The sequence below is a fragment of the Seriola aureovittata genome, chromosome 11 (assembly GCF_021018895.1).
Source record: "Seriola aureovittata isolate HTS-2021-v1 ecotype China chromosome 11, ASM2101889v1, whole genome shotgun sequence".
Classification (NCBI taxonomy): Eukaryota; Metazoa; Chordata; class Actinopteri; order Carangiformes; family Carangidae; genus Seriola; species Seriola aureovittata.
In genome coordinates this window covers 9,463,703-9,477,345 of record NC_079374.1, presented here as the reverse complement: position 1 = coordinate 9,477,345, position 13,643 = coordinate 9,463,703, and positions in this window count along the sequence as shown.

Sequence of the window (13,643 nt, the reverse complement as noted above, 5' to 3'; positions counted from 1 at the left end):
ATTTCACAACTCTTTGCACGGTCAGAACGAAGCAACAGGAAAAGCAATAGCAACATGATTTTTTCATCATGTTGGTGGGAAGCTTGAGCTGGAATATTGTTACGTAATTGATGAGTGATTATTATCATACACCTCATAAACCTCAAAGCTAAACCACCACTTCTTTCTCTATTCATACTGCCTTTCATTTCAGGTTCTACCAGAAGTGTGATATTATACAATTAATTCAGCTACACAGTTTATACAGTGTTAACTGATCCATTCATAATGTCGTTTCCATGCTTGTCTTATGCAGCATTTGTAAAGTATAATAACATAGACACACCTTCCTTTACAGTTGCTCAGTTACAGCTGGCACACTGCACTTCCATTAATACTTGCCTTCTTTTGCACTTTGCACCAGACTTTATTCAATTAATTGTAAATCAATTAGATGTATTCACAGATATGTTTTTATTCATGGATTTGTTTGTGTATTTGCAGATCCGTTTTATATTTGCAAGATATTTTTTGTGAGTTTAAAAATGTATTTTTTGTATTTGTGGAAGATCACACATTTACACTCTGATTGTCAATCTGTTCACACAAATAATATTGAGACAAATCTACCTCCATACCTGTCTCTCTGCCTCACATCTCATTTCCTCATCTCTCCTTCATCCTTTTCCTCCCTTTCTCTTTCACTCCTTTCCTTTCTACTTTCTTCTTCACTCTTCAAATCCAGACTTCCTCTTCTGTCCTCTTCTCACCCATTCTCCACTCTTTTCCTGGTTCTTGATCACATATTTTCCTCCTCTCTCCTCCTAACTTTAGCTTTTCACTCCTTTCTCACTCTCCTCATCATCTCTTCACCTATTCCTGCTTCCTCTCCTGGTCCACAGGTTGTCCTGTCCTTTCCCCTTGCTCTTCCCTCATGGCTCACCAAAATGAAACCATCAGGTGTTTTGTGTCAACCCCCAAATGCTCTGCAAGTACAGTAGTAAAAGAGCTCCACTGATTTACCGGTCCAGACAGAGAGTTTAAGTTAAATTAGAAATTTCATATAAGATTCTGGGCTTTTAGGAAAACATCCGGGGCTGGAGTCCTATAAACCACCCCCTGCTACGCCTATGCTTTTGAGTGCTAAAAGTGCAATAATCTCACTTAAACAACAACATAGCAGGAAATAACTATTTTCTATGCAAAGATAAAGTGGAGTAATGGCATCCTGAGTCAAGTTCCTTCTGTATTTGTTGATATCTGTGTTTTGCTGTTCTTTATTATGGTATCCATGTGAGTGCATTTACAGTATGTGTGTATTAGTGCACGTGAATCCCTCCTGTTAAACTGTTGGTCAAACTATATGTACACAGTGAACGCCCACATCCAAGATGGCACAGAGCAGTAGGCAGAGTTCAGGATCCTCCTCAATCCGAACATCCTCCACCGAAGAAGCCATGTCATCATCTAAACAGGGTTCACTACAGAAAGAGATAAACCCAGAGCACAGGCAGATTGGCAGACGACTCAAATCCCCATCGGTCGTTGGCCCGTGAAAGTATCCATAAAGTTGTGACAGGCTCCATCGGTGTCTTTACTAGTTCCGCGAATGTCCTTCGTGTAGCGGCCCCATGAAGCCAGTAAGTCCAAGGCTGAATTTAATTCCCAGTCCTACCTTGGAGCCAACACTGGCCTCGCTTTACCAAGATGGAGAACACTGAGCAGCTAAGGGGCTCCAGCTCGACTCGGAACTGGCCTTTTCTTCTCCTCCACATGTAAGTAATTAAATGGCTACACACAGTTACATGTCTGTTTTCACTAGTTACCAGCCGGTAGGTAATGATAATGTTAGCTAACTTGCTGTTATCCATAGTATGAACGTGTGAGGCAAAAATGTTGCTATCGCTAGCTAGCTTATTGCCGGCTTTGCTGTGGAGCATATCAAGGCAATGCTAGCTTTGGGCTAATGGTGGATGTTGCGTTGTTTTTTTTTGTTGGCTTTCGTGCACAGAGGATGACTTTCTTCAATTGTGCTTCTTGTTGTGTGTTTAGTGGCCGCTTTCACCGGGCTGAGAACATGAAGGGAGGGGATGGCGAAGGGGTTGAGGTGGAACGGAAGTCGGAGGTATTGTCGAGGAGGCATTTGTTTTGGTCTGAGATGCTGGTGGTCTATCGTGACATCTAGTGGCAGTGATGGTCGTTTGCAGAAACTTTAATAAATCATATTTTAAAATGTATTTCCCCTATAATGTAGACGTGTAAAAGTATTAAGCCCCACGAAAAATAAGTACAGTGTATGAGGGAATGTGCACTGCTGCTTTCCATGTCCGATGAATAACAGCAGAAACATCAGCCTAACTATTGTGTTGTTAGTCAATCACTGGGACTTGGACTGAGCTAATAAACCGCCCACCCTTTATTACGCCATTAATGTGTTGTGTGTTCATCCAAATCTGGCACAAGAGACTATATGTGCTGGGATGTTAGAAAGGTGGTCCAATACAGAGTTATTAAAGTGAGACTGTACAGAAACTGGGTGGCACACACATCATATGTCCAAGACCAACCAAGCAATGTGAAGAGACTTAAGAAAATATCCACTTGTTATTGTTTTACAATACACCCTAACTTGGCAAAGAGCTTGGATGTGATGCAACTGTCAAGAGTAACCAATAGTAACATGTAGCAACAAACACAGTTTTTAGCCTGTAGCCTATGAGTAATAAGTCGAATGATTCTGATTTTTTTTAAGTCTGGATGGATGGCCCAGTGTGTGTGTGTGTGTGTGTGTGTGTGTGTGTGTGTGTGTGTGTGTGTGTGTGTGTGTGTGTGTGTGTGTGTGTGTGTGTGTGTGTGTGTGTGTGAGAGAGAGAGAGAGAGAGAGAGAGAGAGAGAGACTGTGTGTGCACATACAGTATCTGTGTGCAGACTGTAGGCAGATGTCCATGAGGGTGTAAGAAAGTGTAATGTTTAGACAAGGAGCCAAATATTCACTCATGCTTAAATTGTCCACTTCTACACAACCCTCGCCTCCCTTTTTTTAGTTTTTACATTTTCTATCTGTATTTCTATGACACATTTGCACAAGGGGAATTCCAATATATTCAAAGTGGCAGGCGTATCAAGATGGGATATTCTTACAAATTTCCCTAAAATCCAATATACTATAAGCAGTTTTCAAAAGATAAATACATGTTCAGCCTAATTCAACCCAGTGGAATATCCCTGCAGAAAATATTAGATTAAATTTCTAAAGATAGTTTTTTTTTTTTTTTTTTAAAACTATCTTTAGAAACATAATACAACCCATGAGTTTGGGTGACATTTTCCCTTAAAATGTTTGTTGTTGTTTTTTTATTATTATAAAAACCAAGTATGTAGATTTGATGACCTCTCACTTTGCTGCAAACTGGTGACAAAACACAAAAATGACCATAAAACATGGTTATTACATCAAATATGGTCATATTTCACGTGATATCATGTGATATGGGCTATACATGAGTAAATATACTCAGTAGCCAGTACATTATATTGAGAGGATCCAAATGGACTATGGACACCTCCCACATGAAAATCCATTGCAATTAACCATGTTTTACTGTTGTGCTGTTAGTCATGTTTTTTTGTTTTTTTTTATTGTTCCCAAACTATAGTTTATTCAGCATGTTTCTCAACAAATATTCAACATTTTAAGCGCCTAGGAAGTAGTTATTTATTGCATGGCTACTCTATGATATTGCATTAAATTGTTCATAAAACTATGTCCAACTCTTGGAATAAATGACATAATTTTCAGCCCGGGAAGTTTTGCCTGTACAATGACTTGTCTTTGTATTGATCATATGCTGCCTTGAGACTGTTTAGCATGTGATTTATTTTACAGGAAGTAAATACCTCATGTCAAAGATCTACTATCTTGCCAACAACATCCAGATATGTATTATTATAGATTTTCTTTTGGCTTGGAGTCACACTAGTGATTTCTGAACTGGTCAATTTTGTGATACTCGCTAAAGCATTCATATTTTTAAGCAGCTGTCATTATAAAGACAGGTAAACTGTTACAGCGAGGACCCCTGCTGGAAAGCTGCACATTTTGTTAGAGAGGTTGACCAGACTCAAACCACTGAATTGAGACTGTGCCACTCAGTGGTCACAAAGTCTCATGACAAGTTGGCAACAGCTGGCCATTTGTCTCACAGTGCTTATTTTATATGATATTGATGGTTAGTTGGTTATGTCTGTACCTGCTTCTCCAGGTGTGGGCAACAATCAGCTCAGGAACAAATACAGGAAATAATAGGTACAACCAAACTTTCCTGCACTTTTGGTAACAACAAAAAACACCAGTAAAGGTCCTGCATAAGTAAAGTCCTACGTAAGTAAAAGGATAGAAGTAAAATCAGCTAAATATACTCAAATTATTCTTAAGTAAAAGAATTTGTTCATAAGGGGTCACAAGTAAAAAAAACTGTTTAGCTATAGCACAGTGTTATAATTTATAAAATTGTTAAATATATTTTTATAAAATCAGAAAAGAAACTAGTAACTTTACCTGTCAGTAAATGTAGGGCCAAGAGAAGTAAAAAAACTAAATTATTTCTGAAATGTAGTAGGGTAGATGTATGAAACTTAAATTCTCAAGTTAGATACAAGCACCTTAAAACCAAAAAGTTGCACTCCACCACTGACTTAAGATATCGATCTGCCCGCACCCACTACGCTACTCATACTTAAAAAAAATTGTGATCACAGTTATCAGAGAGAGAGAGTCTATCATCAGTGCAAACTCTTGAAGTTGCATTTGAACTTCTTGATGATGTCTTTGTGGAACTAAATAAATGTTGCTATTTGATGTATCCAGATCATTTAATAACAAAATTACTGCCCACTGACAGGATAACAGGATAGCAGTCATAAAAGCAGTGCAATTAAATCTTTCAAGAGTAGATGACATCTATATTCCTCAATTCTCTCCTAAATGGAAATGGGCAAATACGACCTTTGAAGGACATAAACGAGGGAGCAGACTGCACAAGGTTATAAATGATATTGACCTGTTGTTGTGGGAAATTAATGGAATTTCCTGCGAACGTTTGAAGTCTCAGCATGTAGCTGTTCTTGACCGGTCAGCTCGAGAAGGTCAACAGATGCAGGGGAAACCTGATTGGTATTCTAACACACTCAGCTGCAAAGTGCATTGGACTTCAAAGAATTCATCCAAGGTCCTGACAGTGACCATAGGGTCAAGCGTTTCCATGGTGACTCCAAATGAATAAAGGAAGGACTCTCACTGGTTTACATTAGACCTATATATTGAATCCAAATAAGTGCCCTCAAGACTGGACAGTGTGGATGTACAGCATTTTCACACAATCAGAAATTAAGAATTTTAATGTATTAATGTATTAAATGTAATTTCATTCAACGTGTTGCTATGACAACTTTGTTGCAGTTCTTACAAGTCATTGTATTGCTGGCAGTAAAATCCGTGCACTAAATAATATCTCCACTGGGAGTCAGTATAGGGTTCAGACAAGTGCAAACCAATCACCATGGAAATCCTTCTATGCCCTCTCATTGATTAAAAAGCATCACATAGCCTTCAGCTGTCTCAACTGAAATGTGTTTCTAATATGTGCAAAATAGCCACTGGTTCTGAGTGAGACTCTGCATGGATTTAGGCAAAGACAAGCAGACAGTTACTTGGCCAAAGTATCCTCCTAATTTCTTTCTTTTTTTTTTTTTCTTTTTTTTTTCATTTCTTTGGTCAAGTAAGTTTGAAGAGATTGCAATTTACAGGTTAACTTCAGAGCCTCTTGGATGTTAGGCGATTGATGTTGTCTTGTTTGAGTTTGGGAAATTTGGGGAGATTGTGGCTGTGGGTTTGTGTCTGGTTTGAATTTGTGTTAATTTGAGCGTTTGTAGTCGTGTGTTTGTAGTTTTTGGAGTTATTGCTCCAGGAAAATTGACTTAACTGTGTTCAACAAATACAGTGTATAAAAAAATAAAAACCATGCATATGTGTGTACAGAGGTTTTAAGTCATTTATTTGGCCATGTTAATTGCAGGATATTTCAGGGTTACAGGTTAGGTTAAAAGCAACATTTCTTTGGTCATAAATCATTAGAAGTTAGCTCAGGGTCTAGTTTTAGTCTACTAAGACAAGTATACGGACAGCATGTGAACAAACGTGTGTGTGTGTGTGTGTGTGTGTGTGTGTGTGTGTGTGTGTGTGTGTGTGTGTGTGTGTGTGTGTGTGTGTGTGTGTGGTAACTACAAGTAAGACTGCATTTAAATTAAATTTTACGTGAGATACTCGTAGATTCCAATAGGAGCTACATCTGAGATAATATTAAGTCTTTTAAGGCAGTAGAAGTAGGCTCAGGGTTAAAGATGAAGGATATTGCCTAGTTTGAATTTGGGTTATGTAGTGTATGTTATTTGGGATGTTTACAGTTTGACGTGAACTTTTTGGTTGTTAGACAAATGTGCATGTGAACACTATGTGAGCATGCATGTGTACAGACATGTAATGTCACAAAGTATATATATGCAAGTATTGCACCTTGGTCCAATTTGCGGCACTTGTACTTTGCTCTTTGTGAACTTGTGGATATGAAAATCACATATCTTGCAAAGCATACTATACATTTAAAGGACCAATGTGTAGGAATTAGTGGCATCTAGAGGTGAGGTTGCAGATTGTAACCAACTGAATACCCCTCCCCTCACCCTCCCTTTCCAAGCTTGTAGGAGAAACTCTGGTGGCCTTTAGGTATCATAAAAATGCAAAAGGCTGTGCTTAAAGCCAGTATTTGATTTGTCCTTTCTGGGCTCTATGGATAAGGACCCACTCACTATGTAGATATTCAGGGCTCAATAATGCAAACACAACCATTCTTAGTTTTGGGTGATTTTATAAAATGAAAACATAATTATGAATATTATATTCGATTTCTGCCAACAGATCCTTGGTCCTTTTTCACACAGAACAAAGTGCAGGGGGAGATGTAAGCTAGACCAATGATACATAACATCCTTGATAATCAGATCAGAAGTCTTTAAAAACCATTTGTGTGATATTGTATAGCTGCATTGCACACCTGTGTTTCAACTGATTAATATATTTGATCTAAATGATTATTGTCCTCGCTTAGATTTATGTTCAACTTACTGAGTATGTGTGTGTGTTTCAGTGAGTGACTGAATCAGCAAGTGTTTTCATGCATGTGTACCTCTGTTAGTGTGCAAGTGTCTGAGTGTATACATGAGTGCTGTGAGTTATGTGTCGTCCTCCATCCGTCATTATAAATGTTGGGCAGAGGAACAGTACAGTTTAAGTGTCTAAGGGTCTGTGGTTGTCTGTGGTTTTAGAAATGTGGAAGGAAATGTGGATTTCTAGCTGCTGGGTTTTTCCATATTTTTTGTTCCATTAAATAAACACGTGTGACTTGATGAGTTGGTCTCAGTATCCTCCCCATGGCCTTAAGGGAGATCGTGGCTGGTGGTCCACCGCTGTACAACCATTAACCACATTGTCTGTTCACACCACAGCACCCTCCAGTGGGACAGTCGACATACATCACATATTCAGCTTCCTACATACCTCCCCACACAAATAGACAGTTTATGGAAGACATACCCACAGCGGTAATCAGACCCGGTGCACAGATGGTTGTCTTTTAACCTGGAGAATTTCCTTTAGTTTTCTAAATAATCAGAAAACCACAGCACCCTCCAAACCAGAGGTGAATGTAAATGATGGGTGTCATTTTGCCTCAACTAGGATCCCATCTTCACTGGGAATACATATTAATAAACAACTGAACAAGGAGCTCATTCAACATTATGTGCATACACAAATACACTGCAAAAAACAAAAGAGACATTATAGAATATTAAAAGATGTACTGAAATGGTGTAATAAGAAACCACTGATAGAAAGCATGTTAAGAACAACAATATATCATGTTTAGTGATCTTCCACTGCTTATTTGCACTAACTGGGACTCCAGTATCAGAATCCTGTGCTCAGTATGCCCACCATCCATTTTGACTTCCCTGCAGCTATAACCTCTTGCAATTAAAAAAACTTTAATTCTACTGTAACTAGTTTGCTCATCAATTTTAACTCGGTCCAGGTTTTATATGACATACATAAACTATGAGATATAAAGAGGGTGGTTATTAGATCATACATTTAGATTGGAGGATTTGATATCGCTTGACATCTTTTACATTTTGAGGTTGAATTGCGCCAAGGAGACCTTTACAAGACAATTTTATAAGATGATGCTTTCAATGGCTCAAAATCTGGGGCTATCCCTTTTCTGAGTTGTTTGTACCTTCCTGTCAGTTTATACTTACAATAAGACAAACTTATATTTATCTCAGACAACTGTTTATAAGTCTTAAGTTCAATTAAAGACTGTCAGTTCCACTATGACAAACCTCTAATCACTGAGTGGGCCAAACATATTTTTTCCATTTTAAAGAGAGACACCATCCTTTAGTTATTTCCAAATCTGTTTTATCCCTTTCAGGCTTTCACTGGAGCATATTCACATCACATATATCTACACATCTTGTGTAGGTTTAACCTACATATGTTTCTGTAGTATATTTAATATAATGGTGTACATTCACTAAATGTGCCAATCAGCTGTCAAAAAAGAAAAATTAGGATGTGGTAGACAAAGGTGATGAGAGATCGCTGGACCATCTTCTATAAACTTTACAGGCCTCACACATGCAAGTATGTAGTGATGACATCCACAAAACTCAACATCACATGGATGGCCCTTTTCTCGTTTATATAAATGAGATCAAATGAATTCTGCTGTAAAAATGAATGAACCATTTGTTGAACGATGCAGTACTCTGGATTTGCACAGTAATTGTTTCAGTCATTTATCGAGCAAAAATCCCATTCTCTGGATTCAAATGTGATGATTGATGCTTTTCTTTGGTGTGGATTACTGTAAATTAAATACTTTCAGACTTTATCTGTGACACCTTGTACTCAGGGAAATTGTGACGCGCATTTCAAACTATTTTTTGACATTTTATAGTACAAATGATTAGTTGATAAATCAAAGAAGTAAGAGATTATAAATACATAAATAGATTAATTGATGATGAAAACCCGCAGACTGAAAAATAGAAACTCCCTGTACATAGAAATAAATGCTTTTTGATATATAATATCAGTTTTGATTGTTTATAACATTGTGAAAGAGAGGTGTTGATTCAGCTTTATATTAGTCTGTAGTTAGTGGTGTTATGATGGATAATATTACAGTGTGCACATGTTTTTGTTTTTCTCATCTCTCAGTGTTCACTAACGTACAGATTTACAGTATGTGATTGAGGTATTTTAATGTAAGAGTTTTACAAGCTATGGTTCTTGTTTTGATCTGTGACAAAATTTCAGTTTGAATCTTCTAGAACTGGGACAGAGTTTTAACTGTGGTTTTTCTGCCTTGAAAAGTGTTTGGCAATATCGAGTTTTGGTTCAAGGCCCAGAGCTTTTCTTGTGGCTGAAATATTTGGACCTGAGCTGCATGGACTAGCTCTCTCTGACTGCCCAGGATCCATTCTTGGCTTTCTGGACACATTCCTTGTCCAGGTGCTGTGTATTTTCTTTTTCATTCTGCATGAGCACCTCGTGTAAACTTTTCCAGGCCAATTCATTTATTATTCAAACACACAATAAAAGGTTTCATCTTTCTGGCAGCCAGCCCTAGACTTCATGTTTTTTAAGATATTCTGGTCTAACCATCAACTCTGCCCATTGAGTCGGCTTCAGAGGAAGAATGGAGGACATCCGTTAGGGGGAAAATTAATTTCTTAACCCAAATAGTAAAAAACAGTTTTCATGCAGGCCATACATCATTCAAGGCAGTTTAGTTTGTTACGGTACCAGTTCAAAGGTCAACTTGTAGGAGGTCCGTCTGTCCATTCTCAGCTCCCTTGTGCTGTGTATAGAAGATGTTTGCATATGTGTTATGTGTGTTTCAGGGCGGCTCCACATTGTTTACAATATAGGTTTTATTGTGGGGTCTCCCAAGTAGTAACTTGCAGCCCAAGAATACATCAGTGATTGACAGAGAATGACGAGAGAGAGGGAAGTCAGACAGTAGGCTACTGCTCCTATGGAGTTACAATATACAGTGATGCTCATAACTCGCCCCTCATTTATCTCTAAAATGAAGATACTAGTAGTGTAAGGAATGGAGTGGTAAAGTGGTAGGACTTGTTTGGGTTGACACAGATGTGTGAGCTCTACACACGTTGATTGGCCTGGCACCAATTCACATTTGCAAATGGGTCCTGAACCCCTCGGCTCATTTTTGATTTCCATGTTGCATTACCTATATACTCACCGGATGGAAGTCATTTGAATCATTTTTAGTTGAGGTAACATGTCGTCAAGGATTGCAGGGGATCTTTTAATGTGACTTATTTAAATTTGGACATTACCTGAGTTGCTGTATTCCTATTCATCTGGTCTAATTTGGTGTCTCCAAGCTAAAGAAAACGCTGTAGGTAACCTAAAACAGGTCTAATTTTGTCCAGTTTGCTCTCTGATCCTTTTCTGCGGTAAACTTGGGCAATATCTCATCTGTATGAATGTAGTGACTGTAGGGGTGGTTTGGCTTTGGTGGTGAATTTTCACTCCAGCGAAGCGAACAGTTACAACAGTTTACAAAACCTGAGAACTAGAGAGGCTTTTTGGCATACACATCAACACAGTTGGGCTTGGTTTGGTTTTCTCAAAACCTCTTTGTTTTAGTATGATATCCAGCTCCTGCCAAAGATTTCAGTTACTCTCAAACTGATTTTGCCTCGTGCCCATCTTGACATGCGCTTAACTGATATTGCTTAAGGTGTTTGGGGAAAAAAGATGATTCAGTGGACTTAACAAATATAGCGTTAAAGGTTTTGTAAAGACACAGAGGAACAGTGGGCTATGCCATTACATACTGGATCTTTGAATAAATCTTAATCTTTAGTCACTGGCTATTCAACAGAGATTTAATTTGAGAAGTAGTAGGATTAGAAATAGAATATCAACTATGACAGATACTCCATCCTCCATCTTGTTGTTAAGATCTTAGCTGTTTGTATTGATTGATTATTGTAATGTTGTGCTTTATCTATCAGTACACCTGAGACCTGACAGTTTTTTCTCATTTGCCCATCATTATTCCCTGAAGCCCAAAGTAGTAGTTTTTTAAATACTTTCTTTCTGACCACCACTCAAGAACCCAAATATGTTGAGTTTCCTATAATATAAAACTGGTAGCAAATACTCACAATTGAGAGGCTGGTAACAGAGTCCCAGGTACCAGGAATCTTTTGCTTAAAAAATACATTATATTACATACAATTAAACAAATATCAAAAATATTAGCATTTACTTTTTCAGTCAACCAACCTGGTATCTGGGTGCCTGGGGAAATAATGAAAGTACCATGTATAGTGAGGGTCAGTAGGGGTCTAACAATATATTTTTGGCCCAAGGCTTCCTAGGATGTTGATCTGGCCATCTGGTCACTTGACTGAATTTGTTTGGATTGCTTCATTTTCTATTGTTTGTGTGTTCTACTGATGTTTATTTGCAATTTCCATTTGGGATTAATAAAGTACTCTACTCTATCCACTACTACTGCTGTTACAACTCTAACTATAAGTTAACTATATGTTAGTTTATTGCAGTTTTAAACCTAGGGCAATAATACCAAACAAATGCCAACTAACACTCTGTAGGTGCATGAGAAGTATAATTCATCTGAGATAGTTCATACATGGACCTCTGTATATATAATTTGCAGATAATGTCATGTAATTATCTTTAAACTCCAGGAGAATCCTTTTCCTTGATTGAAGAACTGACCCATGTCATAAAATACATGGTATGTCAAGTTTATGTGGGTGAAATTGTTCAAAAATTGAAACAAACCAAATGGCACAAATAAAGGTCACAGTTTTTAGAATAAATTTCAGAGCTGCATTTGTTTCAAGCATATTATACCTGGCATGCATGCATGCATGCCATGTCAGAGCCCTTGGTTTGACATTTAATGATGGCAACAGTCTGTGTAGTGTTAAATAACACAGGGTAGTGCAGTGGGCTGCCTAATATATGGGCCATTTGGGACTGTGGACTGTACATTAGCTGTTCTCCCCAGCTACGAGGAGTGCCAACATTTACAGTCATTATACAGATTATTTCAATGTGCGTTCAGTCACAAGGTAGACATTAAATAGTGCTTTTGTGTAAGCTGAGCACCGTTTGACACAAACCATGATGGGCGGATTGGTTTCAGAGCATAAAATGCATGAAATGAAGTGAAACAGGCTGTGAATTCACTTACTGTGTACTTATTGGTTGTATTGTTTGACATGGTACCATGGCAAAGAAAAGAGGAAGAAAAAACGTTAGGGAAGAGAACCTGCTCTGTCTATCCTGTTTTCTTGGATCTATCATTTTAGATTTAGCACTAGATTTGGCACTGAGTTAATCAGTGTCATCTTGTTTTCATTATTCATTAATAGTAATAAGACGTTTGTCTTCTTTTGAGTGCATCAAATGCATAAATATTTCATTTTCTTTAGGTACTGACCTCGCCCTCTTACAAATACTCTGTTTTCTGGCTGCACTGTTGCCAACGATCAACACTTAGGAGGCCTGGCAAACTGCAGAAGCAAGAGCTCTCTTGTCCCCATATGCTGCATCCCAGCATGCTATCTGTTTGTCCCAGGTCAACACTGAGTCCCATGAGCATTCCACACATACTAACACCTCACTGTAGATACTCTGCCCACAATGCCTTTCAGCAGGCACCTGTGTTTATAGCCCAATACCTTACCCTTTCACCTAGTGAGAAACATGTCTGTATTTTTTCTCTTGTCTAGTTAAAAACAGCAGATAACGGTGAAGCAAGGCACTATGAGTGGAGTCAGCATCATAAGAAATATTTGTATGTTAGGATCAACCTCAGTGTATGTGAGTGTGTGCTGCAGCATGTTTACAATACTGTAACATGCATGTGGGAATATACAATTTGTGTGAAGCTCCAAGCTGATATCTGTTAAATAGCAAGTCAGGATAGTCATTTAACCTCTGACCTTTCAGCACCTAAATTCTGCAGTGCCTGTGTGTGGTCACATCCTGCTGTTTGCCCTGTGCTCTGACAACATGCATTCACCCCGACCGTCCTGCTCATTCTTTAGCTCATTGTTGCGATTACTATCAAGCTATGGAAAGGAATATTCCATATAACACAACTCTCCAGAGCCACAGAGCACTGTCATTAGTTACAGGCCTTAGTTAAAGGAATAGTTTAGACATTTTGGGAAATACACTTATTTGCTCACTAGCATACACATTATATTGTATCTTGTTTGTTTAATCCATACAAAGACCTAAATGATTTAAGTTTTTTAATTTTATGGGTGATTTTGTGCAGCAGGGTGAGGTACCTTACAGGTGTGTCCACCCATAGCCTGAGAATAAGTTAGCAAGGTAGCAAATAGGGTCTGTTTTTTTTTTGTTTTTTTGCACTTCCATGAAGTTGGAAGAAATTAAGAGACAGAGTCAAGCTCTAAAAATGCATGATAATACACTTCTCTGCCAGGTCTCCAAGCCCAGT